Source organism: Pleurodeles waltl, chromosome 6, assembly GCF_031143425.1.
Source record: "Pleurodeles waltl isolate 20211129_DDA chromosome 6, aPleWal1.hap1.20221129, whole genome shotgun sequence".
Lineage (NCBI taxonomy): Eukaryota > Metazoa > Chordata > Amphibia > Caudata > Salamandridae > Pleurodeles > Pleurodeles waltl.
The window spans coordinates 91,626,613-91,649,205 of record NC_090445.1 but is presented as its reverse complement, the minus strand read 5'-3'; the positions used below and the strand labels follow the sequence as shown (position 1 = coordinate 91,649,205).

Genomic DNA, 22,593 nt, shown 5'->3' with positions numbered 1-22,593 from the left:
TTTGTATAGTGTGTTGCTGCTGCTGGGGTAACTGTAGCTCTTTGTTGAGTAAACAACACAAACCAGCTTTTGTGGTTGGTTGTCCAATCCAATTTGCTTATAACAGGATCTTGTTTGTGAAATTATCTTAAATGCTTTGTTACTAGTGTGAGCTGTGTCGATAGGTGAGAGAGCTTGAAGTTGTATTATGGCCTTGGTGGCAAACATTGGTGTTGTGCTTGAGGTGCTAAGACACACCCTAGGCTTATTGCATGGTGTTGCAAGTGTGTGAGATTGTGTGTTGCAGAAGTGTAAGGCAGGTTCTTCTTCACCAAGTGGGTCCAAACCCACCCTCCTTCTGTCTTTGGGTTGCTTTATCACTCGTTTTGATACTTATTAAAACCCTGAAGATGACATATGCTTCGATTGGGGTCGTCTCATGGTAGCAATGGGGACAAAGGGATTGGACCTTTATGGGCTCAAGGGTGAAATCACTCGGACAGAAATTAAGATGACTAAACATTTGTTTAGGGTAAAGGTGTGCAACAGAGAACTTCTTGAAAGGGGTATGCGAAGTTGAGGAGCACACCCAGAATATGCAGGGCATCAGCTACGTGTCCTATGGATAACGGGCACTTGGCGTGTTAACTGCCTCAGTGGCAGATGCACCAAATTAGCTTAGTTTAGAACTGAGTTTTCATTATATAGGATCTGGAGCTGATGTCGACTTTGATAAGAGGATGGAGGGTTTCTGGATTTTGCAATATCTACTGCTCAGTAGCTGACCTTATTGATACTCTGTTCTAAGCAACATGTACAAACTTTTCAGATTGTCTATGTAATATTTTATAAATATGTAATTTACTGTTTTATGTATGGATAAGTAGATTGCAAGACCGGTTATAAGTTATTTTTAGAGAAAATAAAGTATATTTTAATAAAATTCATACATTCTTCTTAAGAGTCTTTCCAGCCGTCATTCCAAGCCGGTCGAGCTGTGAGTGGGCTCAGAACAACTGTTAGCGTGGGCCAAGTTGGAAAAGTTACTTTTCCACCTCTTCGCTTGTATGTATCAGAGGCTATTCCAGAAATTGTTCCTTCAAAGTGCGCCCAAAGAAGGTCAGAGTGGGAACTTGCGGTGAAAGGGCTTTGTGAAGTCATAAAAGCTCCGAACCGGCCAGAGTCGAAGATCAGTCCTTTTAGGGAGCGCCTTCATTGGATCAATGCTGCGGATTAACCTTAATCTCTATGATGCAGCTCAAAAAAGGTTTACGTTTCTTTGGGAGGGATTTCTTAACACAAATAATCTGTGGTTGGTTTTCAAATAGGCAGAGCTTTCAAAAACCTTCATCTCTCATCGTCAAATGAAAAAATCCTTTACCCTGCACTGTTGAGCAATGCAATGGTCATCTATCTTGTGAGTGTATCAAACTTGGGTGTCTTGGCTCTTGGAAGCTCCTCTAGTGACCCTGTTATAGAACATCTTCAAGGTCCTTCTACGTAAGAGGCTATGAACTTCAGTTCAGGCTCCTCCAGCAGGGAAAACAGTCCAATGAATGCAGGTATCACCTTGGTTAGAGTATATTATATGCTTAAATCGGATTGCCAAGACATCCTTTGTTCTACAAGGTTAGAATATCTGTTTCTTGAAACCCTTGGAGGCAGCAGCACCACCACCAACCAAACCGTGTTGAACGAAGGGAAAATATCTAGTCTTTGGTTCGCTTTTTCACATAAAATCTTTAATCAAGGGATCTACGGGCAGGTGACGTGATCCTGATAGTGCATCACCCTGGATCCAGGCCTGAAGCCTCACGATGTGTGGAAGGTGGCTTCTCTAGCCATGGAACTTGTGCAGGAGCAGCTGGTGTTACAGGAGGCAAGACAGCTCAAATGTAGTGAAGATGTGGAGAGGCAGAGGCCTGGTGCGTAATAGATACATTTGGTTATCTGATTGGTTGAGCTTTTAAACCATTAAGGTGCGAAGTTGTCCTTGGTGTGCACACACATCTCTAAACCTCCCTTGTATTCATCCATCTCTTGCTCTGTCCATGGTGCCCATCTGTTTCCTGTGTGCAGGGCCTGGCATCCTTTGTTGATGGGTTGGTTGGGCAGCCTGGGGCCTCTATGAACATTGCTCTCTCGCTACCCCCCTCTCCCAGTGAATGGTGCCAGTTCCTTTATTGGTGCAGGGACAGGAATCTTTTGTTGATGGGTTGGTTGGGCACCTTTATTTCTTTCTCTATCTCCCCCTGCCCACTCCAAGATGCCAGTTCTTTCCTGGTGCAGGGTCTGTCATCTTTTCTTGATGGGTTGTTTGGGCGCCCTATTGGTTCTCTGAGGATCTCTCACTATCTCTCCCTCTCTCTGCCCCCCTCTTCTCCCTGCTCTGTTGCAAGCTTCCAGTTCTTTCCTGGGAGCAGGGCCTGGCATCTTTTTTTGATGAATTGTTTGGGGGCCCTAGGGGTTCTCTGAGCATATGTCTATCTCTCCCCTCCACCCCCCCCGACCCCCCCCACACACACACACACCCTCTTTCTGTCCCCAGGGCCTGTTCTTGGATTTGAGGGGCCCTGAGCAGAAAGGAAACATGGGAGGCCCCCTCTAATTTGCATACCACATGTGACTTCCTAGGAACTTACAACTTCCTCCTCCCTGTTGACAAAAGCGGCCCCCACCCTTCAGCCTCCCTGGGAAACGGCTGATGCCCGATAGGTCCATCCGACCCTGCACCTCTTTCACAGCCCTCAAAGGGCCGAAGGAGTGGCATAGCCTTTGAAGGGAGTTACAGGAGGGGGGCACTGACTAAGTGACAATGCACTGCCTGCGGTGCGTAAAGATGACCTGATTGCGTCACATAACTTCACAGTGTATCTCCCTACCTGGGCCAGGGGGTGGGGCCCTCTCTCTGGGCCTCGCAGCACTACACTATAGCTGCCAGGCCCAAGGGAGGGCCCCGCCCCTTTTCCAGCAAGGCGGCAAACCTCATTGTTAATTAACTGAGAGAAGAACAAAGGGATCAGTGCCAGCCTGACTGTAAGGGACTGACACGGGCCCCGTGGTGAAGGGGTGGTGCGAGGCCCTGGGCAGCTGCCCACACTGCCCATGCTTAGCGCAGGCCCTGTCTGCCCCCCATCTCCATCTCTGTCCCCCCCTCTCTCTCTCTGTCCCCTCCTCTCTCCCCTCCTCTCCCTCTCTCCCTCTCTCACTCTCTCTCTCTCTCTCTCTCTCTCTCTCTCTCTCTCTCTGTGTCCCCTCCTCTCTCTCCCTTTCTCCCTCTCCCCTTCTATCCCTTTGTCTCTCTGCCCCCTCTCCCTTTCTCTCTCTACCCTCTCTTCCTTTATCTCTCCGCCCTCTCTTCCTTTATCTCTCCGTCCCCCTCTCTTCCTTTTTCCCCTCTGTCCCCCGTCTCCATTTCTCTCTCTCTCTGCCCCCTCTTACTTTCTCCCCTTCTCTCTCTCTGTCCCTCCTCTCTTGCTTTCTCTCTCTCTCTCTGTCCCCCCTCTTGCTTTCTCCCCCCTTTTCTCTCTCTCTCTCTCTCTCCCTCTCCCTCTCCCTCTCCCTCTCCCTCTCCCTCTCCCTCTCCCTCTCCTCCTCGCTCCCTTTCTCTCTCCCTTTCTCTCTCCCTACTCTGGTCCAAGGTGCCAGTTCTTTCCTGGCTGCAGGGCCTGGCATCGTTTGTTGATTGGCTGGTAGAGGATTCGGACATCTCTTCATCCATCTCTCTGTCCCTTTCCACAATCCATGGTGTCCAACTCTTTCCGGGGTTTCGGGCCTGGGAAACTGCTGCGATATGGCCTGTATCTTTTGTTGGTGGGCACCCTGGCGTCTCTCGGCCACCCATCTCTCACTGCCCATTGCCCCGGGCCGTGGCATCTAGCTGTTTCCTGGGTACAGGGCCTGGGAACGTGCTGCCCCCGCACCCTGGCGCCTTTTGTTGATGCTGCGCTGGCAGAGACGGGCACAATGCCTGGCACGGTACGTGACACGTTTTATTATACTAAGCTCTCAACTTGTCAGATCAAATTTGGCCCGGTGACTAAATCATCTTCAAAAGTAATAAAATATCCATAGAAAGCAAAACTGGGCAGCGGACGATAAGATAAGGCGGCCTGGTCTGGCGCAGCTGGGCCGGGATTAGTGCCTTGGCGGCTGCGAGGCCTGTTTGCGTAGGCCCGCGCCGTGCCAAAGAGCCGCGGGGACTGGCAGGGGGCAGCTATGTGTGTGATAAACCGGGGGCTCCGAGCCTTGTATTCACACATACACGCGCACAAGGTTCCAGGTTCATTCTCAGGAGCCGGGATTCTGGCTTACGCAGGGAGGTCAGGGCACGGGTTCGCACAGAGGGGCTGAGGTTTACGCACAGGCAGTGGCTTTAGGAGCGAGGGGCGAGAAGCACACACACACTCATTCTTTCACACACACACACACACACACACACGCGCACGCACATCCGTTAACAACACTCATAACATTCAAACATGCACGCACGCACCAAACATTCATTGTAAAAGATCACACACACACTCATTCTTTCACACACGCACGCACGCACATCCATTAACAGCACTCATAACATTCAGACATGCATGTACACACCAAACATTCATTTTAAAACATCACACACACACACTTACCTTCAGCCTCGGAGGCCCCAGGAGGGTTGGGACTGCTGCCTTCCCTCATTAGTCAGCCAATGAGGGAAGTCAGCAGTCCCAGCCTCGTCACAGAGTGGGACGGGGTCAGTGCGGCTGCTGACCCCACCCCACTCTGTGACGAAGTGTCACTGATTGACACTCGCCCTGGGCCTGGGCGCTTTGGGGCTTAAACCTGAAGTGCCCAGGTCGAAGTCAATGGGTAACGCATTCCTCGTCTCCTGGGGGGGGCCTCAAGGCACCTTTGCTGAGCCGAGGAGGTCACGCCCATAGGAGCTGTGACCTCCTCAGCCCAGCAAAGTTCAGCTCAGGCAGCCAGGAGTCTGCTCAAATTGCGCATGTCTGCTCCTGGCTGCCTGACCTGAACATGAAGAGTGTCTGTCAAGCTGACCTTTGTTCAGCCTGACAGACACTCTTCATGAGGGGCAAAAGGTGGGGGGGGGGAGTGACTTTCACCCTTAAAGGATGGGCCGCGCCTGCGCACAGGGGTCCAAGGTCTGAGACGCATACACGTGCATTGACATTTGAATGCACACATAGGCTCACGTCACACCTTGGTTCGAGTTGCTAATAACGGTTTGTGGTCGAGCTGACACACTCCGGTACACGCCCATTGTTCCAGGCTCAGGTTCACTAAGGCTCTGGTTCACTCTAGGGATCCAGGCTCGGATTCACACGCACATAGGGGTTGGGCTCAGGTCCACACACTGGGGCCCTGGCTCGGGTGCTAACAATGGGGCCCTGGCTCGGGTTCGCAAACCAGGTCCCCGGCTCAGATTCACCCACCAGGGCTCTGGCCTGGATTCACCCACCAGGGCTCTGGCCTGGATTCACCCATCAGGGCTCTGGCCTGGATTCACCCACCAGGGCTCTGGCCTGGATTCACCCACCAGGGCTCTGGCCTGGATTCACCCACCAGGGCTCTGGCCTGGATTCACCCACCAGGGCGCTGGCCTGGATTCACCCACCAGGGCGCTGGCCTGGATTCACCCACCAGGTCCCGGCTGAGGTTCACACGCCGGGACTCTGGCTGAGGTTCACACATCAGGACTCTGGTTCCTTTTCACACACTGGGGCCCTGGCTCAGGTTCACACATCGGGGTCTGGCTTCTTTTCACACACCGGGGCGCTAGGTCAAGTTCACACACCAGGACTCTAACTCCTTTTCACACATCTGGTTCTGGTTCAGACATCGGGGCCTGGGCTTAGGTATATGTACTAGCTTGGTTTCACACATTTGGTCTCTGGCTCGGGTTCACACACTGGTGATGTGGCTCGGGTTCATACACTGGTGATGTGGCTCGGGTTCACACACTGGGGCCCTGGCTCTGGTTCACACAGGGGGCATGGCTCAGGCTCACACAGTGGGAACCGGCTCGGACTCGCACACTGGGGCCCCTGCTCAGGTCACACACTGGAGCCCATGCTCGGGTTTGCACACACTGAGGTCCCTCCTTGGATTTTCACACCAGGGCCCTGGATCTAGTTCATACATCAGGGCCCTGGCGCAGTATCACACACCGGGGACCCGGTTCGGGTTTACACACTGGGGCCATGCTTGGATTCACTCACTGGGGCCCTGGCTCAAGTTCACATAGAGGTCTGGGCAAAGGGTTCAGGCACTGGGGACCTGGTTTGAGCTCACACAGTTAGGCCCTGGTTCAGGTTCAATCAATCAATCAGCATTTATAAAGCGCGGCTTATCACCCATGGGTTCTCAGGGCGCTCACTATGAACATGGCGGTTGAGACCGCCATGCCGACGGTGGCAGAAATTACTGCTACCGGCATGGCAGGCAGTCTAGACCGCCATATCATGAACAAGGGAGGACCGCCACAAGCGGCCCTCTGCCACCGCCAGGCTACCGCCAACAGGCAGCCTGACGATGGCGGATTTCTTTATCCGACAGAGCAGCCCTGCAAGCAGCACTGCCATCCAGATAAAGAACCCTTGTTCATCCAGCCTTTCCCTGGCGGGTTCCCCACCAGGAAAAGGCTGGCGGAAGGGGTGCTCCAGGGCCCCCCGGGAGCCCCTGCACTGCCCATGCACTTGGCATCGGCATTGCTGGGGCCCTGTGCACAGCCCTGTCGCGCAGGTCACTGCCTGATTTATGGGCAGTGATTTGCGTGACGGGTGCTGCTGCACCCGTTGCACTGAGGCGTTGACAGCGGCTCCATGTGGAGCCGTCGGCAATGTCCAGGCCCAGCATTCCGCCGGCCCTGAGGAATGTTCATTATTGGGCCAGCAGAGTCCTCAACAGGCTGGCGGTCTGTGTTCGGACCACCAGCACGAACACTGCAGAGATTTCCGCCGTGTTCATAATGAGGGCCTAAGTCTGGGCTGGTGTTCCTGCACATAGACTTAGGGCATCGCCTACAGTCACGTGGATTTTAGCTTCGTGTTCTCAGACTCTCCACTTCATGTTTACGCACTCACTGGCTTAATGGTCACAAACACGCAAACTACACATTTTGTGTTCAAACCCCTATGTATGTTGCACATTATACGTATATATTTACATACTGCTGTGTACTCCATAGTGTAAATAAATGTTAATACTAGAAGACCTATCACAGAATGTATCCACATATCTACACTAGGACACGTCACTCCGTCTTCTGACATGCTTACAAAGGGATATACCACATGCAGTTTACACAAACACCACTTTATGTACCTATATGTGTTTACATGGGGTCACATATCACACTGTGTACCCACATGGTTACTGAAGAACAAATCACAGGAACGTGTACCATATGATGTACATACATGTTTCCATGCACAGGTATCGGACAGTGTACACACTGGAAGATGTATCACACAGTGTACTCACAGATTTACACCTGATTCAGGGCTTTAAGTGGGGCAGGTGTCTCCGAGTCTAAGGCCTGTCTGTATTTAAAAACAGACCTTAAAGCTGGCCCTTATTGGGTCGTATATTCATGTTCCTAACTGTACTGGAGAAAATACTGATCAATTTCTGATCAATAAGTGTAAAAAAAGTTAACATAATTTATGCTGTGAACTTAGTTCCTGTTTACATTTCGCATAACATAACATAACATGTTTTAATTATTCATGCGTTCCCTAAGAGTGTTTGCTTTTTCCTTGATGGTATGTTTCTGTATTTTTTTCATGCAGCATATTATTCTTGAATAGTGCCTCCTGTGAACGGACTCGTCACTAGGTGTCTGTGTGAGTCCAGGGGCCGTATACTAAAAGTGCACCGGGGTGTGCAGTGGGCATGTGCACCCGCTTTGCGTGCCTCCGGGGCCCTTTGGAATTACAGAAGGGGCCGCAGACGCTTCTGTAATACCGATAGCGGTGGCGCAATATAGCACCTCTAGCGCTATCACCAGAGAGTGTTCCCCCATTTACTTGGGGGTGTGACCCCATGTGGCCCCATGCAAATGAGGTAATTATTTTGCCTCTGCACCTGCGCCATATTCTAGCGGTAGGCCCAAAGGCAACAAAACTATCAGGAGGTGCACTGTCAGTGTGCCCCCTGATGGCAGCCCTCTGGAGGGGGGGGAAAGGGTTCCATGGACCTCTCAGAGACAACCTTGCCAGCAGCTGCAGTCACTCACTGCACCCACCTGCAGGGGGATCTCTAATCCCTCTTAAAAGTGCAGGCAGGTTGCTGCCTGCACAGTGAAAACCAGACCGGCTTTAAAGCAGCCGCTCTGTTTTCACATGAGTGCACTTCCCCCAGAGCAGCATGAGTTTGCAGTTGCACTGAGGGCAGCCCTTTCATGCTAATACATCGCATTTCCCTTGTTTGCTCGGGGCGCACCTTTTAAAAGGTGCTCCCGGCGCAAACGAGGAAAATGCACCTTATGTGCGATACGGCCCCACGTTGTGGGTGAGTGTTGTTAATGGTCCACGATTGCCACCTCTAGAGTTGAAGCTGGAGGTAGTGCAAGTTTCTCACAGTGCCTGTCAGCGGGTCATAAAGGTGTTTGAAACACATGCTCATCCAATCCTTGGCCTCTCTGCAGACCACACAGTGAAGTAGTCGTGTACCCCAGTTGCAATTATGGTTCAGTTTGAAAGTGTGAAGGAGGTACATGGCGCTCAAAATATTGACAAGATAAAAGTAAAGCGCAGTGCTTGCAGGTGAGTGAATGTGGGGGTTAGCGAAGTGAAGAAGATGAGAGGCATTCAGTTGAGAGTGAAAAAAGAGTGCTGAGGAAGAAGGAGATAAAGTGTAAGATATGTAGACGAAGCATTTCAGAAAGATGTGAGGAGAAAAAGGGTATAGGTGTTTAACAGAATGTGGTATAAAAGGAAAAACTAGAGTGTTGAGTGTTTGCGATACTTCAAAGACCACTGTCCCATCCACAGACCTTAGTAATGTTTAATTCACAGAGTAATATTTTTAGACTTGAAACATTTAGAATTGTAATAATTCACAAGAAAAGCATTGTTGCTCATGTTTCTGATACTGCTAATAAGCACAGGCAAAGCCAATAGGTCTGGCTCATTTTACCTGCATATCCATTATTGTGTGAGATGTCTCGAAGCAAGAGCAGAAAGCTCACAGGCAACCAAATACTTTTCAGGCGGCACACTATGGGAATCACAGGTTTTTACTTTACATAGTTTAAGCCGCATTTACATTGGTTACACATCTTGGAAAGGATTCCTAGCTACGCTTCTTAGACCACACCCCTTTTAGAGCGCCAGACTTTTTTTTTTTTTTTACCACATTGAAACATTGAAAGCCCTGCCTGGATGGAGATATATATATATATATATATATATATATATATATATATATATATATATATATATACACACACACACACACACACATACATATATATATAGTGTGCTCACCTGAAATTAGAAAGGCATAACAGGTATTTTTATTTTCCTTACAGTGACGTCACGGACAGAAGCCACGCGTGGGGCAACCGCGCCCAGCAAACACACTGTAAGTTCTAAACTCAATACATTTGATGTGGTGGCTCTGATGTTTTACATGTGCACGTGGCGGTGGGGCTGCAAGAGATGGGTCTTAAGTGAAGAGCGCAAGAAAGATGAACCTGGAACATCACTCAGTTTTGTTGTGTTACACTATGTTGTGTTGTTAAGATCATTGGCAATTTTCAGATCGCCATGTGGCAACCAAGCACCCTATGAGGTGCGGAAGGTGTCTGGTGGAGGGAGGGAAGACTTTTGTATTGTGAGTCTGAATAAGTGTCCTTGATAGAAATAAGCCTATCTGCTTTTTGGGGGAAAAACCTTATTTAAAAGGTTCCGATACATATAAATTCACCTCATGAATATTAATATTACATATCCAGAAAACGTGCTGCATCTGCAGCCCACCCTAAGAAGATGTATGCTTTTTGCTTGTTCATTGTAAGCACATGCCACAAAAACAAAAAGAAGAAAAATAAATAAATAAAACATGACCACCTAAGCATGGTGGTGGTATACTTGAACAGGCCAATAGAGGAAGCGGGCTGACCCATATCCCCCTATATATATATATATATATATATATATATATATACATATATATACATATACATACATGTGTATAGGTATTATGGATTTGTTTTTATTTGTTTTTTTTTTGTCTTGCATGAAGATGACTAGTCAGCTAAAGCTTTCTCTAGGACACCTACAATGTTTTTCTTTCTCATTAAAGAAAGTAATAGAACTCCAGCATTTTCAAAAATTCTAGTTAATGGATTGAATATCAGAGAAAGAAGAGTGGTACATTGTCTTAACACTGTAAACTATTCAGTTACAAATGAGTTGTGATTTGGCTTCAGCTGTTACCAAAAGAGAAGAAGAGATCACAAAAGAGACAGAAAAGGTGATGCTCAGGCCAGATGTGCATATCCAGAGAACCTAAGGCAAAAAGTAATCTATGTTATAGCTAGACACAAGGAATGTGCGATGGTGTGACTCTTTTGTTTCTCCAAAACTCTTCCTTTTCTTTTCTTGCAAAAACTCTAAAAAATACACAAAGTTTGACATTTTCTTCATGATTGGGGTTTTGCAAGAAAATTAGAATTGCAATGCTTTTCATTTCACATGTCACATGTTTTTGTATGCGGGTGACATTTGGTGTACACTTTCCTTGCAAATATCAATTCGCGTGCAAGGATCGATCGTGCAGTGTATCCACCCCCCTACAAAACGCTGATCTTGGACGCTTCCATCTGCATTTGTGAGATTAAAAGAGAGTGAAACCAAAGGCTGTGGCATTTTTTGCATGTGTGAGATCTAATGTGGGGAAAACCTGCACTTGGGCCTATAGAAAGGGAATATGGGAAAGTCTACAAACTGTGTTAAAGCAGATAGTCGGGCTCTATGTAAAGCTAGACTTGCACAATAAAAACTTTGTAGCTTTGATAACCAGCGCAAAATTTGAAGATGATACTTGACCAATCAAAAGAAAAATTGAGAAGTAGCAATGTTGAATAATTTGTGTTTCAAAAAGGTAGAGTTCCCTTTTTCAGGGTATAACCTCAAGTAGGTATTGCAGCTTTCATGCACACAATCTGTATGGTTTGAAGCCACCGGCCCACCCCTTACGCCACGCTTGGAGGGGCTTGCAGACCTTAAACCAAGTTGGAGGCAGTGGAATCACATAGATTCATAGATCACCTTTGTGGTCGTATTGATAACTTCGTGGCTTCTTACGGTACTTCTGTTGTACTTTAAGTAACATGCAGTATTACTTTTCTGTAGTCACACTGTTTAGCAGCATCAGATGGAAAGTTGAGCTGGCCTTAGCGTTGGCTCACTGATCAGCATATGACAACACTTGTCATCTTGCGAGTAGTTCTTATTACTCAAGCAATTCACAGGCATTATTAGCTATTCCTTCCTACCGAACAGCCCATTTATCCAAAGTAAACCGGCAGCACACCATATTGTATATTGCTTAATAATTGGTAACATATTCACAAAATAGAATATTAAATTTTTCCTTTTGCGACCTAATAATTTAAATATAACACATTACATTTTCTGCAACCACTTGTGCCGCATTCACAAACTTTTTAATGTATTTCTAAACAAAAAAAGAAAAAAAAATTACAAACATATGCAAGCTTTTTCTGCCTGCAGTTACAGAGCTTGGCAGTAACTATGTATATCCGAGGTCCAGATGTAAATCCACATAAGTTGAGAATTAACACATTCAGTGCTGTTAAACTTAAAGATAGCACATGCATGTATGGCAATCAAGTTCCCAAAAGGAGAGACGAATCTCTAGGTGGTCAACCTATGTGAAGCTGTGCTTCGTTGTGCTCATAAAGGAAATATGAGCCTAAAATATCAAATGAAGTGAATAATAAATCAGCCAATATGAACAGAACTGTGGAGGCTTGGACCAGTGGTTTGATCAACTGGGAGCTCACAGGACTGGATGGTGCTGATGTTGCAGCAGCTGATGCTGTGGTGACTGTGCTGATGGACTGTTTGTAGGTACTGAGTCTTCTGGCCTGTTCTTCGTACTCATTTTTACTCGCAGACTTCTTAACAGAGCATCCTAAGGGGCTAATCCAGGGCTGGGGATGGGGTGACCCTGAAGTGATGGTTTAGATGAGAAAGTAGGCTTCACATGTTGTTCGAGTTTATTGGAAGCTGTGGGAGATGGAGTCAAGAAATGATTCCAGGTTGTGGTGCATTTGTGCAAGACACTTAAGAGTGCTTCGGGGCATATTTGTAACTTAAACTTGGGTTATGTGATGATGGGAGTAGTACTAGTCATGTAGTGTTGTGAGGGCACCATCAGAGGGCAAAGGTCACTGGTGGGGATAGTGGTCCCGAGGGGAGAGAGAATGAGGTCAGGGGGTTGTCATGGGTTGCAATGGGTGTTGGTTAGGAGATGGCAACAGGGATAGGAGGTTGGATTAAAATACTTTATGGTTGGCTGGCATTTCCATTGTCCAAGGATAATCTGTATCGGGTGAGTTAGGAAAGCAAACAAGACAGCACCAAGACCCTTAAAAAATTATCCATGTAGTTTAAATGGTATTAGTGTAGAGTGATGTGCTTTAAAGGGGTTAGGGCCGTGACTGCGATGCTTGAAAGGGTGCGGGGGAGGAAGAGTGCTATAATCACCATAAAAGCCATATTTCGTGGGAAGAGGAATAGATCTGCTTTGCAAGTCAATAGTTAACAGAACATGAGTCACAACCACTTCTTCCAAAGATTTAAGGCTCTCCAAGCGGGTTTAAGAACATTTCAAGGTGTATGAAAGGTGAGTGTAGAACGCTTCTGTACCAGCAGTGGTTGCACCAACGCAAGGCTTTCAGTGTTCAGTATGAATCGTTCAAATGATGTACATTAGTAGAACAATTGAAATCAGAATCCAGCTTTAACCAAGTACTTGGGGGAAGCTTCCTGGATAATACCTTGGTGTTTTTAAGTGTCATAACTTTTGGAACTCTGTGTGTTTAATTGTTTCATAGTATCCACCAGCGATGAGATCCAAAGCCCTTGGGTTTACAACCAGTTCCTGATACTGAGCTAGCTAACCTTGACTGAGTATCATCTCTTTGTTTAACTTCAGCAATGTAAGTAAACCAGTCTTGGTGTCAAAGGAAGACGATTTGCAATATTAAACATTAAAGACCTATCTAATCCCAGAGTAGTTTACAAAATAGACACTGGATTTAGAATTATTAACAATCTGCGTTTTTCTAGTTATTAACTGTGTTTGTAATATATTTGCTCTTTTATTTCTCTTTTCAGCTTTGGTTTGGATTTGAAAAGTGTAGTTATATTATTTGATGCACTATTTTGCAGTGAAGCTACACCGCTGTATTTTCTATGTATATTTCAAAGGTTGATAAACAAGGCGGGACGTCACAGAAAGTATCTCCTTTTGTGGGAATATGCTTCCCACTTCTGTTTCGTAACAGTGCGTTATATCATAATGCTTTTCTCGGTCTTCTTAAGATATATCATTTAGTTGTTTTATCTAAATCTTCCAAATTTGCAGCTTTCACAGCCAAGTTGTAATTATAGGGGAAAAAAGAAAAAAAATTCAATAATAAAGTTAATTTGCTACGTATGTTAGTCCAATGGTGCTTCACTTTTGCTAAGGGGCAGTTTTAATAACGAGGGTGCGTGAGTGAATTATTTATGGATATATTGTGGTAGACCTTTTACATGAACAGATGGAGCTTTCTGGAAGCCTACAAAAGCTATGGCAGCAGGGATGGTTGCAGCAGACATTAAGTGCTAAATGTAATTAAGTTATGAAGAGCTATTTTTGTAATTGGGATTTGGTGCGGGTCACGATTAGGAGATCACTAGTTCTAATGTATGAAAGTTGTTTCAGTTTCATTAGCGATTCCTAGTGTGTCGCAAATAGATCTACCTTATGGATATTAATGAGGTAGGTCACAGTTTATGACCTTTTAGGATTCGCAGCCATAACAGGATGGTGACCTGCTGCGGTCAGCAGACCACCATGTCTCTGATTACTTTTAAATAAAGAATTTCTTTTTTTAACGGAGCCTGTTTTCCTTAATGGAAAATGGGATGTGTGTAAAAAGAAAAACATTTAACTTTGAAGTTTCATTTTTTCACTGCCTGCTCTCAAAAAATACTTTCCCCATCACTCTCAAATGGTGAGGGGGGCCCTTGAGTACTTCTTCCCATTTGCAACAGTTTTTACCACCAACTGTCATTTGGTCGTAAAGTATGAATGTTTTGCGACTGTATTTTGGTCATAAACATTTGTACATACTTTCCCGATACGGTATTAGGACAAGACACCCTCAATGGGCCTCCTTCAAATACTGAATCGTAAAACCTAAATTGCGATTTGGTAACAAGTTACTGAATTGCTTTTTGGGCTTTGTACATACCTAAAAGCTTTCTTGCGGTTGCAAATGGCCCAATTATGTCAACTGGGTCGTTTGTGACATGCTTCATACATCTAGGGCTTAAGGATACTTGCAGGTCACATGATCACTTTACTGTACACAACTATCATGAATCGAGCAGATTAAACTTTCTTAGTATTCCACTTATAATCCTCACTTAAATAACAAGTTACTGAATTGCTATTTGGGCTTTGTACATACCTAAAAGCTTTCTTGCGGTTGCAAATGGCCCAATTATGTGAACTGGGTCGTTTGTGACATGCTTCATACATCTAGTGCTTAAGGATACCTGCAGGTCACATGATCACTTTACTGTACACAACTATCCTGAATCGAGCAGATTAAACTTTCTTAGTATTCCACGTATAATCCTCACTTAAAAACTAACTCGTCATTAAGGTAATTCTTGAGGGAGTATTTCCAAAGGTAGTTGTAATCCTGTGCATTATCAGATAGGGTTCTTCCTGGCAAATAATGTAATGTCTTGGATGAGTTTGTGAGTGAATCCTTCTGGCGGAATTCCAGCTACGGTCATAATATGGTGGACGGTAGGTAGCCGCGGCGTCAGTGTTTTGGCGACCGTTGGCGGTCATTACCGCCAATGTCTTATTGAGGGCCTAAATGTTTTTTTCACTGTTGACAATTTGTTTACAGCTCAAAGTTCTTCAAATAATATTTATTTCAACAGCTGGTTCACAGAATTTGAAAGAACCCCAGGTAACTTACTAGCAAGATGGCTCAGTGAGTTCAGTCCTTATCGCTGTAGGTCACGAGATCGAGGACCAGAACAGTTGACTCAAACTCCCTTACTTCTGAAGAGCAAAGTCTTGTGTACCACTAAACTGGGTAATGGCAAAACCTACTATTTAAAGTGCTTAGAAATGAGAGAAGTCAAGTTTGATATAAAGCGCTGTGTAACAACTAGGGGTGGGTGTAACTCACGTAATTCAGTGTAGCTTGATCACCTAAACATTCAGTGAGATTACACATAATTACGCGAGAAGAGTAATTCTGCATTTAGTGCTTTTGCTTAATGCAAAAATGCCCCCTTGCATCCCAAATGGGCACAAGAATGCATTTTGTGCTAAGAAATAGTGCTAAATGCAGCAGAACATGAACACCAAGCGTAAGCGGCTGCTCACTTTCGCTAAATTTGCTTTTGGGGGAGGATTTTCACCTATTTTACACCCAGTCTTTAGTGCTATTTTCCTATTGTAAAATGCTCCCCTCACAACCAAAATTGGTGCAAGAAGGCATTTTGCCCACCCCTAATTACTTCTGGCATCTAGCACTTTTTTCCTAGTGTGAAATGCAGTCTTCGGTCCAAAATCAGTGCAAGTATGCATTTTGTATAAAGATATAGCGCTAAATGCAGAAGAACATAAATAGCAATAGGCTGCTTCAGGTCGCTAAATGTGCTGTTGGGGTAGGATTGGTTTCTCCCACATTACTCTTAGTTACGCAATAATTGTGGCATAATAGCGTTATTATCAGTAATTCCACATCAAAGACCAATGCAAAATTACCGAAATTGCTCCGATTTCGCCAGCAATTAAAATTATGCTCTGGCCTAATAAGAACAGGCTGCAGGAGGAGCATGGTTAGAACACAAAATAAGCCTGGCATTTCCATGCATAAAGCGCGCAATAACACACGGGTGTCCATGATGGGCCAGGGTATATTTCCAAGACAACCATGTTCTTTCTAAATGATCCCATTTAGAATTATTGTATGTAAATTTCATCTCATGCAGATGAGCCAGAAAAACCTGGAATTATTCTGGTACTTGTGTATCAATTTTGGACTTCCCTGCCATAATGCATACGTAGAATAAAAGAAGTGTGCCTTGCGTTTCAGAACGTTTCCTGTACTCTCATACAAGAAAAATATACATTCATTTATTTTGGTGAATATAATTTCCTATCTTTCTTAAGAAACTGTACTTTAGAAGCATTGAGATCCATCTTGTATTAGTTATTAAAAGTGTGAAATTGTCATAGTAGCTAGAGAATAGCACCACATAATGGCAGTATTATTTGCATTTATCCGCAGAACATGAAGCATATTATTTGCATTTTCCCTGCAGCAAATTTCTGCCAGCACTAGAACATAATTTGGTCCTGATCTTGCGCATAATACCAATGCATTGGGATCTTATATTGATGTATAATACATTGGCTTATTGCGCTTTCAGGTAGAAGTCATGCACCATCAAACTTGGTAATAGGTACACCTATTTTGTGTAAATTGTGGTCTGAAGTCCCATATAAAAAATAAGTTGCTAGAATAACTCATTAGCATTTAGAGCATTTAATCATAGCGAAGTATAGATTTAAATCCTATTTACATTTTAAAACATTTTCAAATTTTAAATAGAATAGAAATAACAACAATAGCCTTCGGGAAATCCATTTCTCCTACTGAGTACCACCAGGTCCATCGTCTTCCCCCATTACTATTGCAATGTCTACATGGAACCCCTTGGATGTGAACCCAACCACAATCAATATGCCGTGAATGTGCAGCTGTACGTCAAAATCTCCTCAATCGATGCTACTTAGAAACTCACATCATGGCTCAAACTCATCAGTACCTAGCTGAAGCTCAGCTCGAGGAAGTCTGAATTCCTCCTGCTTGTAAACAGCTCCAGGTAATCACAGATTCAAGCCTGGTTCTCTGATACGAGCCTTGACAGGTTCACCGTCTGCCTGGTGGACAACACAAATTCCCTTGGATACCAAGAGCATACGAACACCAAAGATAGCATGTTACCAGCTCTCCCGGCTGAAGGAAGTGGAATCCTTTCCTGCACAAGCCAATTTCAGAGCATCAGTTCAAGCCCTGCACCTCTCCCACCTAGATGGAGGTAACACCCTATTCTCCCAGAAACATAGTATTGGACATATCATAAAAAATACAGAAGCTACGGCTTCTCCATCAATGATCCCAGGATCTCAAACAAAATCCATACAGACATAAGAACTGCTGTGACCCTCCTGCAATTCAGGAAGAAACCAAAGACACCTGTTCAAGGAGCATTGACACAATACACTAGAACACTTGTTGCCTGCCTGCCTCGTGTGATCAATTGTATACCTGTTGCGCTGTCGTCCCCATTGCTTCCTTGGTAGGTATGTGTTAGAAATTTGCCACCTCTTACCTTCATAAACTGTGTATTTATTGTTGTATTTCTGTAGCACGAATCTAGCTATTGGCAAGTTAACAAAACATGTTACTAAAGTGTATGTTTTCTATGCCCGTATTTTTGAACTATTAAACAAGTGGCAATTACAACGTGAAATTGACAGAAAATATTCATCACGTAGTATAATTGTTAACAGAATACATAACCATTAAGGCAGCATTTAATATTTAATTATTTAGGATTTTATGTCCCTAGAGCATAATGTGCTGGAATATTTTCTGTGGTGCATAAGCACTGGCATATTGTCTATTGTTTTTTTCATATGTGGACCTGTTGCATATTGAACTGTAGTGTTTTGGCGTGTAGTGCCTTTGTGTAGAATTTATTGCCGGATGATACATTGCCTTAGTGCATTGATGCAGATTGGTGTTGTGCATTGGCATATAACTCATAGGCATAGACCACATAAGCTTACATTGCTTTTGCATGTAATTCATTTGCAGATAACCCATTCCGGGTACAATGCGCTGTTATGCAGTAGCCAAAATCTGGCTGTAGAAGACCATCTTGAATGTGGCTCTTTCCAAATGTACATTGTTTTTCCTGGCAGTAACTTAAGTTAAAGAAAGACATCCTCCAGAAAGTAGTTCCAAATAGTGCCAGAAGAGAAAACACTGCTCAGGCAACAAAATAAACGTAGGTCCACGTTCGATGGCCAGTTTTCATAGTACGATTTTTCCGGCTGGTAGCAGGCGGTCTGAATCTGCAGGGTACCGGTGAAATCTTCAGGCATGGTGGTGATTGACCGGAGATGCAGGATACAGGCAAGGAATTCAGAATTGAAGAAGATGGACTGGATTCTTAGCTCTTTTAGAGGTCAGCAGCAGGGTGCAAGCCACCCTTGCAGAGGCCGGCCCATCCCGTTAAGAGTTTGCGCCATGTTGATCTGGTATTTTCACTTAAAATGGTCCTGGTGGCTTAGTGGGATCACTTTCAGCAACACTGCAGTGCCTGGTTCGTATTGTTTGTGTTTGTTTGCAAACAACGCCCCAAAACTGAGCTTTCTTTCTGAAAGAGAAAAAAAAGCTGATTGACGTTTTCTCCACGCGCCTGGAGGCGCATTTTTGAATTTCCTTGTTAGTGACCGCCATAATTACACACAGAAAGTAGGTGAAAGAACACAGAGGTCATCACACTGGTACAGTAGGGGTACCTGGAGGGCAGGTTAGACTCACTCGTAGCACGTGCAATAGTTCAGACTCACCTCACAGACAGATATTAGGGATGCTCCTCTCATACACCCATGGGGACCAGCATGGCAGCAGCACTGCTAGTTCACCTCTCATACAGCATGGCTGCAGCACTGCTAGCTCGCCTCTCATACAGCATGGCTGCAGCACTGCTAGCTCGCCTCTCATACAGCATGGCTGCAGCACTGCTAGCTCGCCCCTCATACAGCATGGCTGCAGCACTGCTAGCTCGCCTCTCATACAGCATGGCTGCAGCACTGCTAGCTCACCCCTCATACAGCATGGCTGCAGCACTGCTAGCTCGCCTCTCATACAGCATGGCTGCAGCACTGCTAGCTCGCCTCTCATACAGCATGGCTGCAGCCTGGGCAGCAGTGCAACCTTCCCCCATGCAGAGAGATCAGGTGCAGCGCAGGCAGCTACAGTGCAAGGCACACTTCCCTCGCAAACAAAACAGGTGCCGCACAGGCAGAAGCCGTCAAGGAGCTCTCCTGCATTCAGAACAGGCACAGTACAGAGCACTGCGGTTCAGGCTCCCGTTCACATGCACAGATCAGATATGCAGGCAACAGCAGTGCAGCCTTTCCTCCTATACACACAGCAGGCGCAGCACAAGCAGCTACAGCGGCATTTTACCACACACTCACCCAGTGCAAGCCTCCCGCAAGCAGCATGAGCATCCCTCACACACTGAACGGGCAGCGACCGCTCCTCCGCTATGGCAGAGAAGCGTGTCCTGTCACCCCCCCCCCCCCACACACAGCAGCAGCTGCACACCTTTTACAACGAGCATTTGCAATGCAATGGGTCTCTCATTTGCTCGAGTTAGAGCTATTAGCGTTGTAAATTCCTAACTGGACTTTTCTTGCCACATAACTTGAAAATCAAAAGTAAAACAGTTTCACATAAGCGAGCCGATTCACAGCCCCACGGCTGCCGTGAGCATCAGCGATAAGGAGAGACACAAAAGGAAAAAGAAGTTCGCTTGCAGTCAAACTTACCGGCAAAAGTGCCATTAACCATGTAACAGGAGCGATGGCCAAGGCGGTAACAAAACCTCTCAAGGAGGGACAAACGTAAGCCATTTACCAATGTCATCAAAGGATTTTTGAACGCCAAGCCCACGAACGAGTGATAGTGATGGGCGTGCTGTGGGTGTGGTTAAAAGCCGAGATACAAACCAACGCGTCTGAAAAGCAGCGCTTGCGCGCTGTTATGCTCGACCTAATAAAACGATAATAAACTATGTTTATTATCATTTTATTGTAAAACACCCTATTTATTGTGAGCCTCACACCCTAATGTCACTCAAGGTGTGGACCAGCCATAGCTGCACGCTGAGACTCCCAATCTAACATCACAAAAGGTGTGACGTCACCGGCACTCACCTGTATGTGGCATGAGTCTCCCACCCTAGTGTCTTACATGGTGTGGAAGTCGCTGCCGCCCAGCCGCAGGTGCGCGCTCAGCGTACACCTTGAAGTCACATAAGGTGTGGAGGTTGCGGCCACCCAACTAGAGGTGCGCACTGAGCCTGCTACCTTAACGTCAGGCAAAGTGTGTTAGTGGTTGCCACTCAGGCAGATGTGCGCACTGAGCCTGCTACCTTAACGTCATGCAAAGCGTGTTAGTGGTTGCCACTCAGGCAGATGTGCGCACTGAGCCTTCTACCCTAATATCACACAGGGTGTGGAAGTCGCTGCCACCCGGCCGGAAGTGCGCACTGAGCATGCCACCATGATGTCACACTAGGTATGAAGTTGTTGCCACAAAGCCAAAGATGTGGGCTTAGCCAACTACCTTTATGTCACGCAAGGTGCGTCAGTCATTGCCACCCAGGGAGATGTGCACACCCAGCCTACCATGCTAATGTAACGCAAAATGTAGAAGCCGATGCCACCCAGGCAGATATACGCTCTGAGCAGTGCACCTTGGCGTCACAATAGGTGTGAAAGTGTGGGACCCAGCCGGATGTGTCGGTTGAGCAAAAACCCTGACGTCACACATGGTGTCGAAGTCATTGTCACCCACGTGGGTGCGCCTGCTGAGCCTTCCACCAGGGCCTTCGTTAGGCATGGGCAGTATGAGCATTTACCCAGGTCCCCACACTCAGCCCACCAACGTGGGGTCACACACCAGTGCGGACACAGCCAGGCCACTGCAGGAAAGTTGTCTCCTTGCAATTGGGCCCACAGGAAGGGGCCCCCTTCCCTGCCCTCGCTGCTATGGTGTAGCCAGGCGAGATCCAGGGGAGTGGTCCACCCCAAATGCACGGAGACACATTCTGAAGGTTGCATCTAAAACTAACGCCCCCCCCTTTCAGACACTCATATATTGAGATGCAAACCGCTCTCAATGTGTACGCAAATTAGAGAGGCCTCTAACAATTATTATTTTCCGCCCAGGGCCCCAAAAAATCCTAGACCCGGCCCTTACTTCCACCACAATGTATCTACCTCCCAAACTCAGGAGCACGCGCCCAACACTCCTGCCTGCCGCTACAAGGCCTAGTCTTATTCAAAGCCTCTGTTTATTCCTCTTTTTATGAGACGTCTTCAAAGTATGTTGATGCCCACTTTTTTTTTTTTTTTTTTTTAATTTAACAAATGGAATGGATGGGGATTGTGACTTGGGGGACAGAAGTGCGGTGTGCGTGGAAGCTTGCCCGGCCCATGTGTCTGCTCTTCCTGGATTTACACAACATTAATCAGCCTTTAATTTCATGAGCACCTGACAATTTAGCACAGGCACTTCTGTTTTTCTTTTTAATTAGATATCGCTACGCAGCCCACCACGTCTGGTAATTGCACCAAATCAAAGGCTCGAGTAAGTATTTGTTTTGGAGAGGTGGGATTGAGGGGGGTGCGGGGGCGGCGAATTATCCCTCCTTAGAAAACAAGAACCAGGGTCTCCCCTGAGTCCAAAACCCCCGCCAAATCCGGGAGCATGAATATTGCAGGGCGGACAGTCTGTTCTGGGCCCTCGCAGGCCTGCGCTGCCAGATGCTGCATCCGCACGCAACGTGCATATATTTATCAATTATCGGACTGACGCAGGGAGGGGAAATCAAAGCCTGCGTCCGTACGTGCCATGCAGCATAGACCGCCCTCCCTCAGGCAGACCACAGACTGTGGTACCCGAGGATGAGCACAGCCGTGCATCCCGGAGAAAGAACACAGTACAGACCTACATACCTGAGACAGAGTCCGGTCTGCCAGAAATACAGTACAGACCCGCATACCATGAGCCTGTCATAAGTATAGTACAGACTTCCATACCTTAGGCAGAGCACAGCCTTCCATACCTGACGCAGGACAGAGCACCCCGTGCCAGGGACATAGCACAGCCTACTCTACCCGAGGCAGGACAGAGGCCTGCCTACCAGAGACAGAGCACCGCCTACTCTACCTGACTCAGGACAGAGCCTCACCTACCAGAGACGGAGCACCGCCTACTCTACCTGACGCAGGACAGAGCCCTACCTGCCAGAGACCAAGCACCGCCTACTCTACCTGACGCAGGACAGAGCCTCACCTACCAGAGACAGAGCACCGCCTACTCTACCTGACGCAGGACAGAGCCTCACCTACCAGAGACAGAGCACCGCCTACTCTACCTGACGCAGGACAGAACCGTACCTGCCAGAGACCGAGCACCGCCTACTCTACCTGATGCAGGACAGAGCCTCACCTACC

General features: G+C 46.5%; 1 protein-coding gene across 1 annotated transcript in view; it reads left to right on the top strand.

Annotated features, from left to right (window-relative positions):
- The window catches only part of THRA (thyroid hormone receptor alpha), a 678,981-nt gene that overhangs the window by 279,758 nt on the left and 376,630 nt on the right, over window positions 1-22,593 (top strand). Inside the window, exon 3 of the mRNA XM_069237417.1 lies at window positions 9,521-9,573. The gene's annotated coding sequence lies outside the window, so the exon portion shown is untranslated. The remainder of the gene's footprint in view (window positions 1-9,520; window positions 9,574-22,593) is intronic.